The sequence below is a fragment of the Harmonia axyridis genome, chromosome X (assembly GCF_914767665.1).
Source record: "Harmonia axyridis chromosome X, icHarAxyr1.1, whole genome shotgun sequence".
Taxonomy (NCBI): domain Eukaryota; kingdom Metazoa; phylum Arthropoda; class Insecta; order Coleoptera; family Coccinellidae; genus Harmonia; species Harmonia axyridis.
This window is the reverse complement of record NC_059508.1, coordinates 8,026,239-8,045,103: the sequence shown is the minus strand read 5'-3', so window position 1 is coordinate 8,045,103 and position 18,865 is coordinate 8,026,239. Positions and strand designations below refer to the sequence as shown.

Genomic DNA, 18,865 nt, shown 5'->3' with positions numbered 1-18,865 from the left:
TTGATGTGTATCAACAAATGAAAATTTCGAAATTAATAGGGAATGCTCCTTTCATTAAACTATGAGTGGATTGTTCGAAATATTTAATGAAAGTCTATTAAATGAAAAGTTGAATACTATAAGCCAATTAGCTCTTTCCAATTTGCATCTGATGTAGCTTTCAGTCAACAAAAAAATGCGACATTAGTTCCTGATGGAAATTCACTGATATACGTTTATGTTGCTGGAACATTCGAGAAGTTATGCTTTGTTGAATTCACGTGGAATTTATATTGGAGTTCCTAAAAAGAATAGAAAATGCCTTGACCGTTCAAGATTGTCAGAATATCATTATTCCAGAATTTTTCAATCGGTATACGATTTTATCCAGACTATGCACAAAAAATTCTATCTGGCTTGTGGGAAGCAATATCGTTCAATTGGAAGAATTATTTGCCCCTAATATTGATGTTGCAGATTGATAAGAGTGCTGGTTCGGCAAAACTATCAATAATAGTAAAGAATCCAATAATTTTATATAGGATATTCTTTATGTGAAAAATCGTCCATTTAAAGTCTGACATCGTATGTATCATTTATACGAATTTTTCCATGATCAAATCCCTTTGGATACTTTTCCACCCATAATGTTCTTTTTGGTAAAAAGTAAGTTTTCATTCATGGAATTATAATTAATTCTTCGTGTGATTAATTTCTTGAGAAGTTTTCTTGAGCGAATTTTGACTATATCATACAAAATAAATATAAACAGAAGAAGCTTTTTTACTCATTTCAATATTAATAAAATTATAACATAATCAGACAGCTTTGACTTTCTTCAAAGCATTGTAGCCATCTGGTTTTCTCTAATCTTGAAAGGAATACTAAATCGGTCATCAAATGGAGTAATCTGCGGCTGAGGCTCATTGAATTATCTCAAATACCTATGGTGAGGCCGCTATTAGTGAAAAATCGTGCCGAGAGTGGTTTCAACGCTTCAAGAACGGTGATTTTGACGTCGAAGATGGCGATGGAAGAGACAAGGTTTTCGAAGATGCAGAATTGGAGGCATTACTTGATCAAGACTCGAGTCAAACACAACAAGAATTTGCAGGATCATCAGGGAGTGACGCAACAAGCAATTTCAAAACACCTGAAGGTCATGAAAATGATTCAGAAACAAGGAAATTGGGTGCCGTACGAGTTGAAGCCGAGAGATAACAGGCAATTAATGCGTTTGAGCCGAGCATTGAAAGACGAACGGCCGCAATACAACGAGAGACATTAGAGAGTGATTTCACAGCATGACAATTGTCGACCACATATTGCGAAAATGGTCAAGACATACATGGAAACGTTGAAATGGGAAGTCCTTTTTTTCAATGCGGGATCCGTACGCTGCCCGAAAGATGGGAGAAAGTAGTGGCCAGCGATGGAAAATACTTTTAGTTATAAATGTATACCTAGTTTTTTCACAATAAAGCCTTGAATTTCGGAAAAAAGGACGGAACCTACCCCTATGTCTATGAAAAAATTAAATGAAATCTGAAATTGTATTGGATTTATTGATAATCAAAAACAGAACTAATAAATACACATCAATAGGAAGCAATTTTCTCGAGATATCATTAACTATGAATTGATCAGATGGAATGAAATGCTATCCATACGTCACAGCAGTAATTCATGTTTCTCACAGCAATCTCCCTCATTACGTTTAGGAAGTGTGTAATTCCATATCGACAAAATCGTAAACCCATATTCAATCTTTCGACTGCAGCATCATCTATCACTATTCGACATAAGCTCTGCTCGAAAAAGCCGAGCCAAGTCATGCGGCAACATAAGTGCGTTAAGGGTTAATTATTGCGATTAATCTCTCCGATCAGTCTGCGCCTGGATCGACCACTAATTCTTCATCTCTCCTAACTCTGACTGATATGACAGTCAACACGTCACATCTGGCGTCCGTTTATCAGACACCTTCCGACCTATAGCTCGAACATTGACAGTTATATTGATATACCGGATTCCCATAGTAATCTAGATCTAAATGCGGCGAACCATTTAATCTGCTTTACCGAACCAATTATAACTTGCCGACAATGCACATATACTGGAAGATCTTACTACTCTGACATGGAACACTTTACTTGTCATTCATCATAGCTATCAGTCATTCCATCAGAGCTAATTTTTACATGAATGAATTATTTTGTGAAGCTAAGAACTGTCATAGATTATCTAATGGGTATCCTTAACAACATATTAAAAGTCCTAAAGTTTCTTTTGTCGACTTTTCCATGGTGGAGGAATAGTATATTGTGCAACAAGGGGGGAAAGTCCAACTTTTATCACGAGTGAGAAAAAAGGGGGGGAAGTCCAACTTTTCTAACGAGTGAGAAAAGGACTTTCTCCAGATGTTGCGCACGATACTTTTTCTACAACTGCACAAATTTAAATAATTCGAGTAATATACCTTTTCAATTCAAAATAGTGTCGTTGACAGTATCTGTTCATTTCTTGCGTTTCCATAGAAACGACTTTCCAAAAGCCCAATTTCATTGATCTACCAAGCGAGGTGGGAACAAAGTGCCGTGTGGAATAATATTTCTCACAGTATGAGCGATACATAGTTTCAAAATTGAGTAAGCTATGAAGAATACGCTATTTTTAATAGAAGTTCTAGGAAAAGTCCTTTTCCCACTCGTTTGTTTTCTTCAACACTAGTGAGGAAAGCTGTACTTTCTTCATTTGTTGGACAATATACTAATTTTCCACATGTTTTTTCAATTTTTTTTTTTTTTTTCAAATCAAATCAATCTTTATTCATCATTGTTGCATGTTGCACACTATACTTTTCCTACAACTGCACAAATTTAAATAATTCAAGTAATGTAGCTAATTTAATTCAAAATGGCTTTTGTTGAGCAATACATAGTTTTGATATTGAGTACGCTACTTTCCATGGCAGTTGTAGGAAAATTAGATTAAGCTTATATTTATTGTAGGATAAGGGAATATGAACATCGCAAACACTCTGATCCAAAGATCTATTGAGCTGACCCGCATTGTTTAGCAGTCGGGCAGTTAAATTTCAATAAACTCCAATAGCTTCCTAGGTGTTAAATCCACGAACAAAGGTATAATGGAAGGCTTCACAATAGTGAAACAAATATCAACTTTTCCATGTAGATGATAATTAAAGAATAATTTCCCGTTAATTTCTTCAGTCCTAGTTTAGTGAGTAAGTTTCCTTTTTTTCTGATCACTCACTTATCATCCACTGATGCCTAACATGAAGAAAGGCACTGGTCCTATAAAGGGAGTTGACCCGTCTTTTCTCGCCAGCTGATTTGTCATTTCGTTACCGTGCACCCTAGAGTGACCAGGAAACCAATAATTGGATTGAGGGGCCATATACTCTAGTCCCGGCTCGTTCATCCTCCGCAGATCCTACAAGAATAACCACCTCAGACATTAGCGCATTGATCGCGACACAGAAATTTCACGTAATTTTCCTGAAACTCTTGTCTCAGAGGTAAATGGTCTGATCCCACATCTATGAGCGTTTAAGAAAGAACCCTTTGTAGTCATTTTTTTTAACTTGGCTCTTTCACTATTCTGAGAGCTCATTTGGGTGCCTCACATTCCAGAAAAGGAAAGCAGGAGAATGTCTGAAACGCCGAAAATTTCAGCGCCTCATTTGAAAGTACATTGAAAATAAACTATTCATCCATTTCGTTCGTGGACGTACCAAACGAAAGAGATATTTATAATTGTCAACACTTTGATTAACCTTATGAGCATTTCCGGTTGACTTGCTAAACGCCTAACTAGGGAATTTGAAATTTCGAAATTTACCTGTTAAAATTTGAATTGTTTCATTAGAATTCGATTCATATTTCGTGAAAGTTTTTTTTCACAGAATATTCACTTGATTCACGTTTCATTACGCAAAGCTCTTTAATCCGTGGTCATTCAAAATAATGTGTCATCGTTTTTAATGAAATAATTTCATTAATTCATTCATTCTGCTACTGAGAAAACGGAAATTGGGTAATAAAAGATCTCAGCAATGAAAGAGAATGGAGATGCCCTCACTTCTACACAGTGTGACAAAGGAAGAGCTGAAACATTCAGATATTACCTTTTGAGGGGTGTATATACCCAAAAAATTCGCGTTTTTCACCGTCTACAGACCGGAATTTCAAGGGAACTGATCTGATATAGCTATTATTGTGAAAATAAAATGTCGTAATAGAAATTTTCATACGCTTTCAAGTAGAGTGATGGAGACTTCAAATTGAAACGGAAAAAATAACTCACAATAATTCCGTTCTTTTTTTTTTGCAGAATTGTCGACCATCATTTGGAAGAATTCTTCAGGAAACTCGCATATAGATTGCTCAATGCTGGTCATCAAAGTGGAGTTATCTGTTCAATTTTTGAAAAAAACAATTTTTTTATTTGAAATATTCTCAAATATTATAATATTTATATATATAATAAATAATATAAATATTATCAAATATTCGTTATATTTTCATTTTACTTCGCTCAATTGTAATGATGAATATAATTGTAATAATGAATATTTAATAAATGATGAACGATATGAGATGTATTATTTCCCCTCGATTGAAAAATTATTACTGAAAATCGAAAAAAAAAAAAAATCCTGATATGAATTTTCAAATTCGGATGTGATTTTTGTGTGTGAAAGAAAAATCAAGAATTTGGTGTACGAATTTGTCACAGGAACATATGAGATCGAGAAGGTATATCAGGAGCAGGAGTACAATGGTATAGGCAACACACAAAACGTTTCAGTGTATGATTGGTTGCCTATAGTGAGTCAGCGACCCGGATACCTTCTTATTCATCATATGTTCCTGATACGAATTTTTGTGTTTAAATGAGATTTTTGTGTGTGAAACGGGTAAATTCGAAAGAAAAATCGAAAATTTGATGTACGAATTTGTAACAGGAACATATAAGATCGAGGAGGTATATCAGGAGCAGGAGTACAATGGTATAGGCAACACACAAAACGTTTCAGTGTATGATTGGTTGCCTATAGTGAGTCAGCGACCCGGATACCATCTTATTCATCATATGCTCCTGATACGAATTTTTGTGTTAAGATTGGATTTTTGTGTGTGAAATGGGTAAATTCGAAAGAAAAATCAAAAATTTGATGTACGAATCTGTAACAGGAACATATAAGATCGAGAAGGTATATCAGGAGCAGGAGTACAATGGTATAGGCAACACACAAAACGTTTCAGTGTATGATTGGTTGCCTATAGTGAGTCAGCGACCCGGATACCTTCTTATTCATCATATGCTCCTGATACGAATTTTTGTGTTAAGATTGGATTTTTGTGTGTGAAATGGGTAAATTCGAAAGAAAAATCAAAAATTTGATGTACGAATTTGTAACAGGAACATATAAGATCGAGAAGGTATATCAGGAGCAGGAGTACAATGGTATAGGCAACACACAAAACGTTTCAGTGTATGATTGGTTGCCTATAGTGAGTCAGCGACCCGGATACCTTCTCATTCATCATATGCTCCTGATACGAATTTTTGTGTTTAAATGAGATTTTTGTGTGTGAAACGGGTAAATTCGAAAGAAAAATCGAAAATTTGATGTACGAATTTGTAACAGGAACATATAAGATCGAGAAGGTATATCAGGAGCAGGAGTACAATGATATAGGCAACACACAAAACGTTTCAGTGTATGATTGGTTGCCTATAGTGAGTCAGCGACCCGGATACCTTCTTATTCATCATATGCTCCTGATACGAATTTTTGTGTTGAGATTGGATTTTTGTGTGTGAAATGGGTAAATTCGAAAGAAAAATCAAAAATTTGATGTACGAATCTGTAACAGGAACATATAAGATCGAGAAGGTATATCAGGAGCAGGAGTACAATGGTATAGGCAACACACAAAACGTTTCAGTGTATGATTGGTTGCCTATAGTGAGTCAGCGACCCGGATACCTTCTTATTCATCATATGCTCCTGATACGAATTTTTGTGTTAAGATTGGATTTTTGTGTGTGAAATGGGTAAATTCGAAAGAAAAATCAAAAATTTGATGTACGAATTTGTAACAGGAACATATAAGATCGAGAAGGTATATCAGGAGCAGGAGTACAATGGTATAGGCAACACACAAAACGTTTCAGTGTATGATTGGTTGCCTATAGTGAGTCAGCGACCCGGATACCTTCTCATTCATCATATGCTCCTGATACGAATTTTTGTGTTTAAATGAGATTTTTGTGTGTGAAACGGGTAAATTCGAAAGAAAAATCGAAAATTTGATGTACGAATTTGTAACAGGAACATATAAGATCGAGAAGGTATATCAGGAGCAGGAGTACAATGATATAGGCAACACACAAAACGTTTCAGTGTATGATTGGTTGCCTATAGTGAGTCAGCGACCCGGATACCTTCTTATTCATCATATGCTCCTGATACGAATTTTTGTGTTAAGATTGGATTTTTGTGTGTGAAATGGGTAAATTCGAAAGAAAAATCAAGAATTTGGTGTACGAATCTGTAACAGGAACATATAAGATCGAGAAGGTATATCAGGAGCAGGAGTACAATGGTATAGGCAACACACAAAACGTGTCAGTGTATGATTGGTTGCCTATAGTAGGTCAGTGACCCGGATACCTTCTCTTTCATCATATGCTCCTGATACGAATTTCTGTGTTTTAAAGAGATTTTTGTGTGTGAAATGGGTAAATCAAATAAAATAATTTTGGTTTTTTTTTTATTTTGCCACTGAATACAACATTTGCTCATTCAGGTTCAACTTCTCAAATATAAATTCTTCATTTGGGCTTGAATTTTACATATGCAGACTACTTTCCATAGGACCTCCTTTCTGAAAATTGAAAAGTACTATTAATTTCATATTTGCAAGACGCATAATATAATGTGATTAGGAGCATTAAAATAATTGAACTGATCGATCAATAACACCGGAAATTAAGAATGAAATGTTTCCCGTTGTTATTTAACTTATGCGAATAAGCCGCGAAAGAATGTCAATATTTTACCAGCTGAATCAAAATTCCGATAGTAATTAGTAACCGACCTTAATTATAATTTGGATTGGTTCAATATAACGAAAGGCTTCTCTACATGATAACTCACATACCATGAAGCGAAAGCAGATTCTTTCATGGCTTAGTTATTTGCCATCAGATGTTAATTAGTTCACCAAGAAGAATGAAAATTCCCCTGAGAATATCTCGACTTCATGAACTTTTGAGGTACTTTGGATGAGTTTTCGAATTTTTCAGCTAAAAGGCTGCATATCCTAATGAAATATCCTCATCCATTCAATTTTCATTGTTGTTTAGCGAAAAAGATCACATTTCTCTTCGGCCTAATTTCTCTGATCAGATAACCAATTCTTATTGCAAATGAGAAAATTGAAGTCTGATGCACATATGGCGGTGCTACTATTAAATCCATATGATTTTTAATTAGTACTAACCTTCAAACGATACGTGTCAAAATTTGGAGCAGTTCGACCATTAGTTTGTAAGATATTGTGTTGTGAGTGTAGCTACTTTTGTTATTTGAAAAAAAATTATTTCATGTGCTGATGAGATATTGCTTTTAGAGGGAATAAACCTGAATTTTTACGTCGATTTGTGACAATGGATGAAACGTGGCTCGATCATTTCACTCCGGAGTCTAATCGACAGTCAGCTGAGTGGACTGCACACGGTGAACAGAATACAAAGCGAGGAAAAAAACAACAGTCAGCTGGCAAGGTTATGACATCAGTATTCTGGGATGCGCAAGGTATAATATTCATTGATTACATCCAGAAGGGCTAGACCACCAACGGCGATTATTATATATAGCGTAATGTGATCATTTGAAAGATGAAATCGTTAAAAACGGCCCCATTTAAAGAAAAAAAGGTACTGTTTCATCAAAACAATGCGCCGTGTCACAAATCAATGAAAACAATGGCAACATTGCATGAATTGGGCTCCGAATTGCTTCTGCATCTACCGTATTCGCCAGATCTGGCTCCCAGCGATTTTTTCCTGTTCTCAGACCTTGAGAGGATGCTCGCTGGAAAGAAATTTATCGCCAATGAAGAAGTAATCGCCGAGGCCTATTTTGAAGCGAAAGACAAATTGTACTACAAAAATGTTATCGAAAAGTTGGAAGATCGCTATAATGGATGTATTGCCTTCGCAAGCAACTATGTTGAATAATAAAATCGAATTTTGCCAAAAAAATATGTCTTACTATGATAGACCGGGGACTTTTCAATTGACTTGTTATATTATTCTAGAAAACTCCTAAATATATCTATGAATATCGAACACACAAAAGCCCCATTTGTTTCCGGAAAATCCAGTAAATTCAAGTTAAAACTCCCCCTGACTGAGTTCGTAGTTTACGTAACAGATTCTACACTCCAAAAAATGAATTATCTCCCTAACGACAAGGGATTCCCTTTGTTAATGGCCGAGTTGAGTTAGAGCTTCCTGATGGGTTTTCAATCAGTGAAAAATTAATTTTTCCGTAGAAAGGTGAACGGGCCGAACAAGTTACGAAATACGAGAGAGGGTGCTTTTTGGCTTAAGTAGAAGCTTGGAAAATTTCCAGTTCAACAAAATGATTGCGAGAGCCTTATCCGCCACCCTGATTGAATCATTCCAAAGGGGAGTTGCCAAAAAAGCGTACCAAAACACATACGTTACATAGCGTGATCCGCTTAACCGTTTTGCGAAGACATATATCAAGTGACTCTAATTACAGGGTCTTCGCTGATTACGGCTTGCTACCTCGTGAACTTGCGCGTCAAATACATAAGCAATCGCTAAGATATATAAGGGCGCACGCTGTCTAATGAATCACCTTTGTACGCCCCTTTCGTTGGGTCATCGCTCAGATCTGATCTTAGATTTATATCTTGATTAAATATTTCCCTATCGATCTACTCACTCAAGGAATTCACATTCTTCCCATATATTCTCATTCAAAATGTATTCTCCGATAAATCAGAATGAAGGAGGAAAGCCTATTAGCCTGGCAGCCACAACACGCAATCTTAATCAATAATCAATTGGCTGCCAGAAAATGAGAGCCCATCTGTATTGATTCAGAATATTACCTATTTGGTTCCAATAGATTCCTGATGTTCGAGACAAGACAGACATCTCCTCGTGGGTACCTTTGATTGAATTATTGAATAAGGATGAAACAGTTACATATATGTCTTCTAGGATTGTGTACTATCCTTAAGAGGATACCCAATGAGAAGATAATCAAATGAAAGCAAATTAGGACAAAGTATGTACATAGTCGTTTTTTTCCGAAATTCCAGGCTTCATTGTGAAAAACTGGTTATACATTTATGATCAAAAGTATTGTCCATCGCTGGCTCGCTTTCTCTCAGCCTTGGACAGCGTACAAATCCCACGTTGAAAAAACTGGTCATTTTTTGAAGCGATCTACGAATCGAGCCAATTTTTTGACTTCTTCATAAGAATAACAGAGCTGATCAGCCAGTCCGTATGCCTGATTGAAACAAGTGATAGTCCGAGGGAACAACGTCTGGAGAATACGTAGGGTGGGGTAGTACTTTCCATTTCAACGTTTCCAAGTATGTCTTGACCATTTTCGCAAAATGGGATCGAGCAATGTCATGCTGTATAGTCACTTTATCATGTCTCTCGATTTATTGCGACCGTTTGTCTTCCAATGCTCGGCCCAAACGCATTAATTGGTGATTTTTTCAGTCGGTTTTAGCCACTCATAATACACTACGCCGAGCTCGTCCCACCAAATACTGAGCATGACCTTGGAACCGTGAATATTTGGTTGGGCCGTCGACGTGGAAGCATGGCCGGGAAATCCCCATGATTTTCTGCGCTTGGGATTTTCGTGATGAACCCATTTTTCGTCTTCAGTCACAATGCGATGCAGAAATCCCAGAGAGCTGTTCACAAGCAAACAAACGCCGTTCAACATCTCTCGGCTTTGACTCGTACGACACCCAATTACCATGTTTCTGAATCATTCCCATGAATTTCAAGCTTTTTGAAATGGCTTTCTGCATCACTTCCAATGATCTGCCAATTCTTGTTGAGTTGGACATGGGTCTTGATCAAGTAATGCCTCCAATTCTGCATCTTCGAGAATTTTCTCTCTTCCACATCCATGCTCTTCTTCGACGTAAAAAACACCGTTCTTGAAGCGTTGAAACCACTCTCGGCACGTTTTTTCACTAAAAGCGGCCTCATTATAGGTTTTTAAGAGAATTCGATGAACCCCGCAGATTTCTTCATATTAAAACAGAAAATTAAAACCTCCTGCATATGACGAGAATTTGGTTCATTAGCTGATATCTTTAATAGATAGATAAATGTTTATTTTACATACAAATAAACATAATCGAGAATAACTCCATGATGCAGACCAACATCGACAAATATTTCGATGGCGTTATGTTTACAAATACCTAAGCTTATTGTATGACATCTACGTCTTATTATGATATGGCTCTTCTCTTCACTTAGCTACACTATTCAAATTTATCAACCAGTTTTTTTTTATTTTCTTCACCAGTTTAGGTACCACAGTTAAAATGTGAGTTACATGATTAGAATTTTGGAAGCAGGTTGGTATCCAGTTTGCATCAAGAACAATTATTGATGAGCCTTTGGTGAAAAGGAATATGCATATTTAAATGATCTTCAATGTGATCTTTCATGGTCGATTCTAAATGAATTGTCTTCATTCTTCAAACTTCATTGGATTTCCTTGAAATGCGATAGCATCCCACTATATTCTTACATTATAGAACCTGTTTTCCAATTTATGAAATCATGACTGTATATGCGTCCCTTTATAATTCCGAAAATTTAGGTTCTTCCGGATATACAAATTATGAAAAAAGTATGAACTAATTATTCCTATGATGGATCACATCAATTTTTAGTTTAGATATTTTTGGAACCGGAAATAAAGTCGTGACTAGACGTTCAAGGCCTACTTCGATGTCAATAATTTCTGAATGGACTATATAAGATATAAGCTATTGAGTGATATTTTTTCCCCATAAAATCTACTTCTCGAAGTGTTCAAAAATTCAAAGGGAAGAAAAATCCCGGGGAGACAAAGATTTATTTTCCTCTCTGATTGGCGGGTTGAAAATGATGTTTTTGAATCAAGATAGTCGAAAATAGTATATTCTAAAACAAGTTGCAGGATGGGCTCCTATTCCAACACGAATGCGAAATTCGCAAACGAGCCACGAAGGAGCTGTTTTAAGTGCTGTAATGAACTGATTACGATACTGAAAAAGAGAATAGATATTTTTAATTCCTAATTGATCAATAAATTACTGAATCCTTCAAGATTATCGGTAAGGAAATCTTTCATAATGAATATTAGCTACCTTGTGTTCATTGATCCCAAGAGGTGAAAAATGGTACGCAACGATGCATACCACGAAAAAAGGTTTTACAACAGTTATACGAGGGGTTTATGAAGGATACAAATGTTCCAAGAGGTGTGTGAAGCTATTGCGAGAGAAGCCGTCTCCTCCGTAAAGTAAAACGTCTCATTTGTTCTCATGGGAATGAATATGGGGTGGCATAAAAGGGAGATTTTATCATCCGCCGGTTCTTGAATAGAAGTCGGGGGATGTTTGAACTCAACGGAATTTCTACATTTTTCGTCATTTCACTTGGAATGTCGTACTCGAGTTGACGTACAATGAGGATACGAGGTTTGCAAGTAGAAATCTACCACTTTTGATGGTCATAGTCGAAAATCTACAATAAGCTAAGGAAGCTCATGAGATTTAAAGTTTCACTTGTCAAGTATAATTTTTCTTTCACATTCAATATCGCAAACACGATTGCAATAACTATTCTACGTCTTGAAAGATTCGAGGAAAGCAATGACGATTCGCCAGTAAGGTTGATCAGAGGCCCTGCGTTATACACCTTTCACACTTCCATAGGGTTATGGTCCTCAGCCAATGAATGGTTGTGTATATATCTCCAGCAGTGGAAAGTATTGCCGACTATTGCTTAGCTTTCGGTGTGATTCTAGATCACCAAAATGCATAAAATGTCCCCAAAAACTTATAAAAAGTCCCAAAGATCTCCGTTCAAAAAACTTGGTAGGAAGATATATTTCTACCTTGAGATTCGATAGAGAAGTTCTGAAATAGTGAGAAACCGAATTGAAGATATCATTGCTGAATTGTTTTGTAATATCCATCACGAATATAACTGTCAATACTCAAAAATCCATCAAAGTAATGATTTATTATGAAAGAAACAGATATACTAACTGATATAGAAAATACAGCACCCAGAGGAAGCTATTCAAATTAATTTTTTTTTTGTTGGAAAAATATAAATAGTATAGCGTGGAGTGAATGATTGGATTTGCTGAAAACAGGTTTTTTCATGTAAACAATTTTTGATACTTGTTTTTTAAATTTAACAACAAACCAGCTGTTCGAGGAGATCCAAAGTCGATGTTTAGTTGTTGTTTAAATGCCTAGTGCACGTGTACGCAGAATTCATAGCCAGCTAGGTGAATTTGAAGAGATCGAATTATTGGTCTACGGAAGGCCAGGTTGTCATTTCGAGAAATAGCTAACTGTACGAACAGAAATCCAACTAGTGTTATGAGATGTTGTCAAGCATGGTCTGAAAATGCCCAAAATCGAAGAAGGTTAGGCTCCGGACGTCGAAGGGGCACAAATGAAGTTCAAAGTTGACGTCTAAGACTTATGGCCGTTAGAGATCAATTTGCGACAACTCGATATTTGACTGGAGAGTGGTTAGGAGAACAAGGCCATTCTGTAACTGTCCGAACGGTTTATTGCAGGATAAGGTCTTTTGGACTGCGGCATTACTGAACCCCATCTTGTTTTACCTCTGACGGTTGAGCATCGCCGGCAACGATTACAGTGGTATAGGGAACATTGGAATGTGAAATGGCATCACGTTGTATTTTCTGATGAATCTCGATTCTCCTTGGGTGCACATGGAGAAAGACTTGAATCTCAGTTTGATTTTGAGCGTCATGTACACCGGACAGTATGCGTTACTGTATGATGTAGTATTGCACATGAAGGTCTCCTTTAGTATTTATTAAAGGTAACATGACAGCTCTGCGTTACCTTCAAGAAATAGTGAAGCCATATGTTCTCCCTTACCTTAACCAGCTTGAGAATCAAATATTTCAACAATATAATGCACGTCCTCATGTTGCCAGAGTTAGTTTAAACTTTTTCGAAGCGGCCCATGTGTATCTTTTGCCATGGCCGCCCAGATCCCCAGAACTTCCGCTCATAGAGCATGTTTTGGACATCATGGGTAGAAAGCTTGGAATTTTACCCCAGCCCCTACGGACTTTGGCGGCTCTGAGACATGAAGTACAGGTAGCTTGGGATAGTATTCCTCAAGAAGAAATAGACCATTTTTTGCATTAATGCCGAGATGTGTTGGGAAGTGTATAGATAATCGTGGTGGACGAAGACATTATTAACAAATTTATTGGAAAAAATTGTAAACCCTTCATTTTTTTTCCAAATTTCAATCATTTACGCCTTGCTGTACCATGTTCTCCAAAAAAAATTTATAATTTAAACATCGCCTTCTGGCTGTCGCAGTTTCTTTGTCAATTAGTATATTTGAGCTGGAAAATATCAATTAGACCACTCAATTAAGTTTTTTCTGGTTTTAAACGAACTACGTAGGACTGTTTTTGTCTAAATTGAGTTTTTATTTCAGTCCAATAATTCAGTGCATGCGTTTATGTTTTTTCATACCCGACTCCTAGGCCTCTCTGAGACCTTTCAGAATCTCAGAGCGTAGATTTGTATCATATTGTTTGTTGTAGTTATTTCATCCATAGTCTATCTGATTTTGAGAAGAAAAAGGAGACCAACTAAAAGTTTGAGTAGCTGTAATTTGAAACAACTTGCTGAATTCTGAACAAGGGAAATTTGTTTTAACCTATTTAAGGAAAGTGTTCGTTGGGTTGCCTTTGTATTTAATTCCTGATTTATTTTTTTTTGTTATACTTATGAAATTTTTTTAGTCGATTCTATATATTTTGTTGCATTTTTGACACTTTCTAAATGTGATTCATTCAATTTAGAGCCTTCAAAAATATTCTTTAAACGAATCGAAAGGATTTTTATCGAATTGAGTGTCTCATAAATCCAGATCATCACATCAAGAACTTCTGCTGATATTTCGAGAATATTTCTATCTACCAAGTTTGGTACTGGTTCGACAGCTCGAGTTGACCTCGTTTTACTTCAGTTCAAAGTGCTCTTATTGATGTCTGATCAAAGATTTGAGCATTCCCCACGTGATCTCTTCCGGTGTAAAAACTTCCGACTACCCCATTTCAAGCTCCACGGTGGCAAAATCTGTCCGACTCGAGCAGGTGATAATAAAGTCAAATGAACCGATATTCTGAAAAATGAGCATACTTGGCGTTTTTATGAGGCTTATAATGGGGCAGTATTTCAAGGGGCGCCGACTTACTGTTGCATAATGCTGTGGTTCCAACTCTCCGAGTTTCAATATAAATTATGTGGTTCGCCCTAAGCTCAGCAATTTGTGTAACGATTATCAATTTCTTCAGGCCGAAACTCCTGCCGTCCGCCGGCAAAGTAGTTTATATTTCCGTGAAATTGAAAAAACGACGCGATAGTGAAATCATTTTTTATGCAGATTTCTTTTACGAGAACGTCATTACAATTTTTAAATGGACCTACGTTATCCCATTCGCTCCGCATCTGTTTCTCGTTGAAGAGTGCAGCTTGGTTCATTATTTCCCTCAAAAAATAAAAAAAAATGAGATAAAAAGTTTCACAAGAAATCATCAAAACAGTTGAACTTTCAGAATGTGAAGAAATTGCTTGGCTACACAGCTCTTTCAGATTTCTCAATACCAGCGAAAAAATTGTTTTTCACATAGGTAATAGAATAGTAGAAATTAGAAGAAGTTTTATGTTATTCACATAAGCCTATAACAGGGATACAACCTTTTTTTCGGAATACGAGGTATTATTTTGAAAAGCTGGTTTTACATTTATGATTCAAAGTATTATTCATCGCTATCCACTGCTTTTTCTCATTTTTTTCTCAGCGTACGAATCCCGCGTTGACAAAACTGGTCATCTTTTGAAGTGATCCACGACTCGATCCAATTTTTTACTTTTTCATGAGACCAGGACTGCCATTGATCGAACAAGTGATAGTCCGAGGATGCAACCTCTGGAGAATACAGCCGGTGGGGTAAGACTTCCCATTTCGACGTTTCCAAAAATGTCTTGACCACTTTCGCAACATGGTGTCGAGTAATGCTGTAAAATCAATATATCATGTCTCTCGTTGTATTGCGACCGCTTGTCTTTCAATGCTCGGCACAAACCTAATGATTGCGTTCCATAACGATCGCCTGTGATTGTTTCAGTCGGTTTCAACAACTCATAAAACAATACGCCGAGCTGGTCCAACCTAATACTGAGCATAACCTTGGAGCCTTGAATATTCGATTTGGCCGTTGACGTGGAAGCATGGCCTGGATATCCCCATGATTTTATGCACTTGTGATTATCGAAATCAACCCATTTTTCGTCTCCAGTCACAATGCGATGCAGAAATCCCTTCCGTCTTTGCCTTACAAGCAGCTGTTCACAATCAAACAAACTCCGTTCAACATCTCGCGGCTTCAACTCATACGGATACCATTTTCCTTGTTTCTGAATCATTTCCATGACTTTCAGGCGCTTTGAAATGACTTGTTGCGTCACTCCCAATGATCCTGTCAATTCTTGTTATGTTTGACTTGAGTCTTGATCAAGTAATGCCTACAATACTGCATCTTCGAAAACCTTCTCTCTTCTACCGCCAGCTGGTCTTCGTCATCAAAATCACCGTTCGTGAAACATTGAAACCACTCTCAGCACGTACTTTCGATAAAAGCGGCCTCAACATAGGTATTTAAAAGCATTCGTTGAGCCTCATCCGCTGGTTTCTTCATATCAAGGCAGAAAATTAAAACCTCCGCCAAATAACGAGAATTTGGCTCGTAAGCTGACATGTTTAATCGAGAATACTTTATGATGCAGCCACAAATCGACTGATATTTCGATGGCGTTATATTTATAGATACCTAAGTTTATTCTATGACATCTACGATCTATTTATTTCGACTACCACTTACCGCCACAGCCATCTATTGCAAAACGGCGGTAGCAGTTCGATTCAATATCAATAATATCAAAGTTTTTTTTCGGCATTTTATTTCTGGTTCATCTTGTCTCATTGCATTCATCGAACAATTATCGTGTCGATAAATTTCACCCTACTGAAAGGAGTACAATAATATTGATGGCGATGATACTGATCCCAAACCAACAAAATTAGGTACGTCTCAATCTGTTACTCATTGATCCTGATGCATTGACGTTAAGATATCGGATGCTGAAGGGTGAGATTATGATACTTCCAATGTTCTCTATCGCTACTTAGAGAAGTTTCTACGAATTTCTCCGTCTGATTCACAACTCAGCGGTATTTCGAACAATAAGGATTAATGTTTGGATAGTTGAAAAAGTTCACCTTCTCGATTGTTGATGGATTGATAAAAATATCAATCAACTCATAACTAGCCCTATCTATGGCTTATTATCAGATTAGACGTGTATTCAATATCTAATTACTAAATGACTAGTTTTCTGATCATTATTTCTTTCTCAATATACTCTAAATAGAATAAGTTATTGGTACATTACCTAGACTAATCCATATTTGTTCTAACTTGATACTAATTACTTTCTCAAGTTTACTATTTGGTAACCAAGCTGGAACTTCATTTGAAAGCTTGGGCTTTATATTTTTATCCAAGCTGGCTCTTCTCAGATTGGATTATCACTCAAAACTTCATTTACCTGTAACAAATAAAAATTTGTTCAATGCGATATATCGTGAAAAGTAGAAAAAAATTTTCATTTAATGTTGTGTGTGTACATGTGGAAATAAATCATAAAGAATTCATTGTGCAAATATTGGGTTGGAGCAGAAACATGCTCGAAGAGCAGCATGAATCATACCCAATAAAATCAATAATTCGGCAGGATTCGATTGGAGATATCCACCAAAGCATTATGCTCTAGCCGAATATCGTAATATAAGAGCTAGATGCAGGAATTTTTGAGCACATAGTTGCGTTTTAATTCATCTCTGAACTGAATGGAAAATTGGAAAATTTGATTCATGATAGTAAAGATATTGAATACAAGACCGGTATTTTTTTTTTAAATATCGACAAAAAAAATAAAATTTTAAACTCTTCACTTCTGACGAAAATCTCTATCTGAATAAAAATTGCAGAATCCCCGGTCTACACACACAGTACAACACATTTTTTATCCAAATTCGATTTCATTATTCAGCATAGTTGCCGTCGAGGGCGATACAGCGATTTTAGCGATCTTCCAACTTTTCGATACCATTTTTGTAGTACGATTTGTCTTTCGCTTCCTAATAGACCTCAGTTTCGGCGATTACTTCTTCATTGGCGCTAAATTTCTTTCCAGTGGGCATTCTTTTGAGGTCTGAGAACAGGAAAAAGTCGCTGGGGGCGAAATCTGGCGAATACGGTGGATGCAGAAGCAATTTGAACACCAATTCATGCAATTTCGCCATTATTTTCATTGATTTGTGACACAGCGCATTGTCTTGATGAGACAGCCTTTTTTTCTTCAAATGGGGCCGTTTTTTAACGATTTCATTCTTTAAACGATCCAATAACGCTATACAATAATCGCTGTTGATGGTCTGGCATTTTTGGAGGTAATTAATGTAGTATTCATGCCATAACCTTGCGAGCTGACTGTTGTGTTTTTCCTCGCTTTTGATTCGGTTCATCGTGTGCAGTCCACTCAGCTGACTGTCGATTGGACTCCGAAGTGGAATGATGGTGCCATGTTTCATCCATTGTTACATATCGACGCAAAAATTCAGGTTTATTGCACTTAAACAACTTCAAACACTGCTCAGAATCATTAACACGTTGCTGCTTTTGATCGATTATGAGCTCGCGCGGCAACCATTTTGCACGCAGCTTTCTCATGTACAAATATTCGTGAATGATATGGTGTACACGTTCAGATGATATCTTCACAATGTCTTCTATCTCGATCAACTTCAATTTACCGTCATTCAAAATTATTTTGTGAACTTTTTTGATTTTTTCGTCGGTGACAGCCTCTTTTGGGCGTCCACTGCGTTCGTCGTCTTCGGTGCTCCTTTCACCACGTTTAAACTTAGATTACCAATCAATCTTCGGTGCTCCTTTCACCACGTTTAAACTTAGATTACCAATCAATGATGGTTGATTTTCCTGGTGCAGATCCCGGAAACTCTTCATCAAGCCAAGATTTTGCTTCAACTGTATTTTTTCCCTTTGAAAGGCAATATTTTATCAGCACACGAAATTCTTCTTTCCATTTTTTTTTCAAATAACAAAAGTGGCTATACTCACAACGCAATATCTCACAAACTAATGGTAGGACTGCTGTCAAATTTTGACACGTATTGTTTGAAGGTTGGTACTAACTAAAAATCATATGGATTTAATACTAGCACCGCCATCTGTGCATCAGACCGGGGACTTCTCAATCGGACCAATATGACTTGCAATTATATCATTCAATGAATGAATTTTGTTTTCGATGAAACCCATAAAATGTAGTTTTCCCAAACTCCACCGTTGTAAATCTCCAGAACTCGTTCTAGACGATTTCAAGACAAATATATTCCTGGG

The 18,865-nt window shown here is 36.7% G+C and overlaps 1 protein-coding gene and 1 long non-coding RNA gene across 4 annotated transcripts in view; both read right to left on the bottom strand.

The window, feature by feature from the left end:
• Window positions 1-18,865, bottom strand: part of LOC123685865 (hemicentin-1-like) — a 318,649-nt gene that overhangs the window by 103,091 nt on the left and 196,693 nt on the right. The gene's annotated exons all lie outside the window — the stretch shown is intronic.
• Window positions 6,777-18,865, bottom strand: part of LOC123685866 — a 68,394-nt gene continuing 56,305 nt past the window's right edge. The window contains exons 2-3 of the long non-coding RNA XR_006748360.1: window positions 16,833-16,988; window positions 6,777-6,899 (exon numbers count right to left, since the gene is read on the bottom strand). This is a non-coding gene — a long non-coding RNA (uncharacterized LOC123685866). The remainder of the gene's footprint in view (window positions 6,900-16,832; window positions 16,989-18,865) is intronic.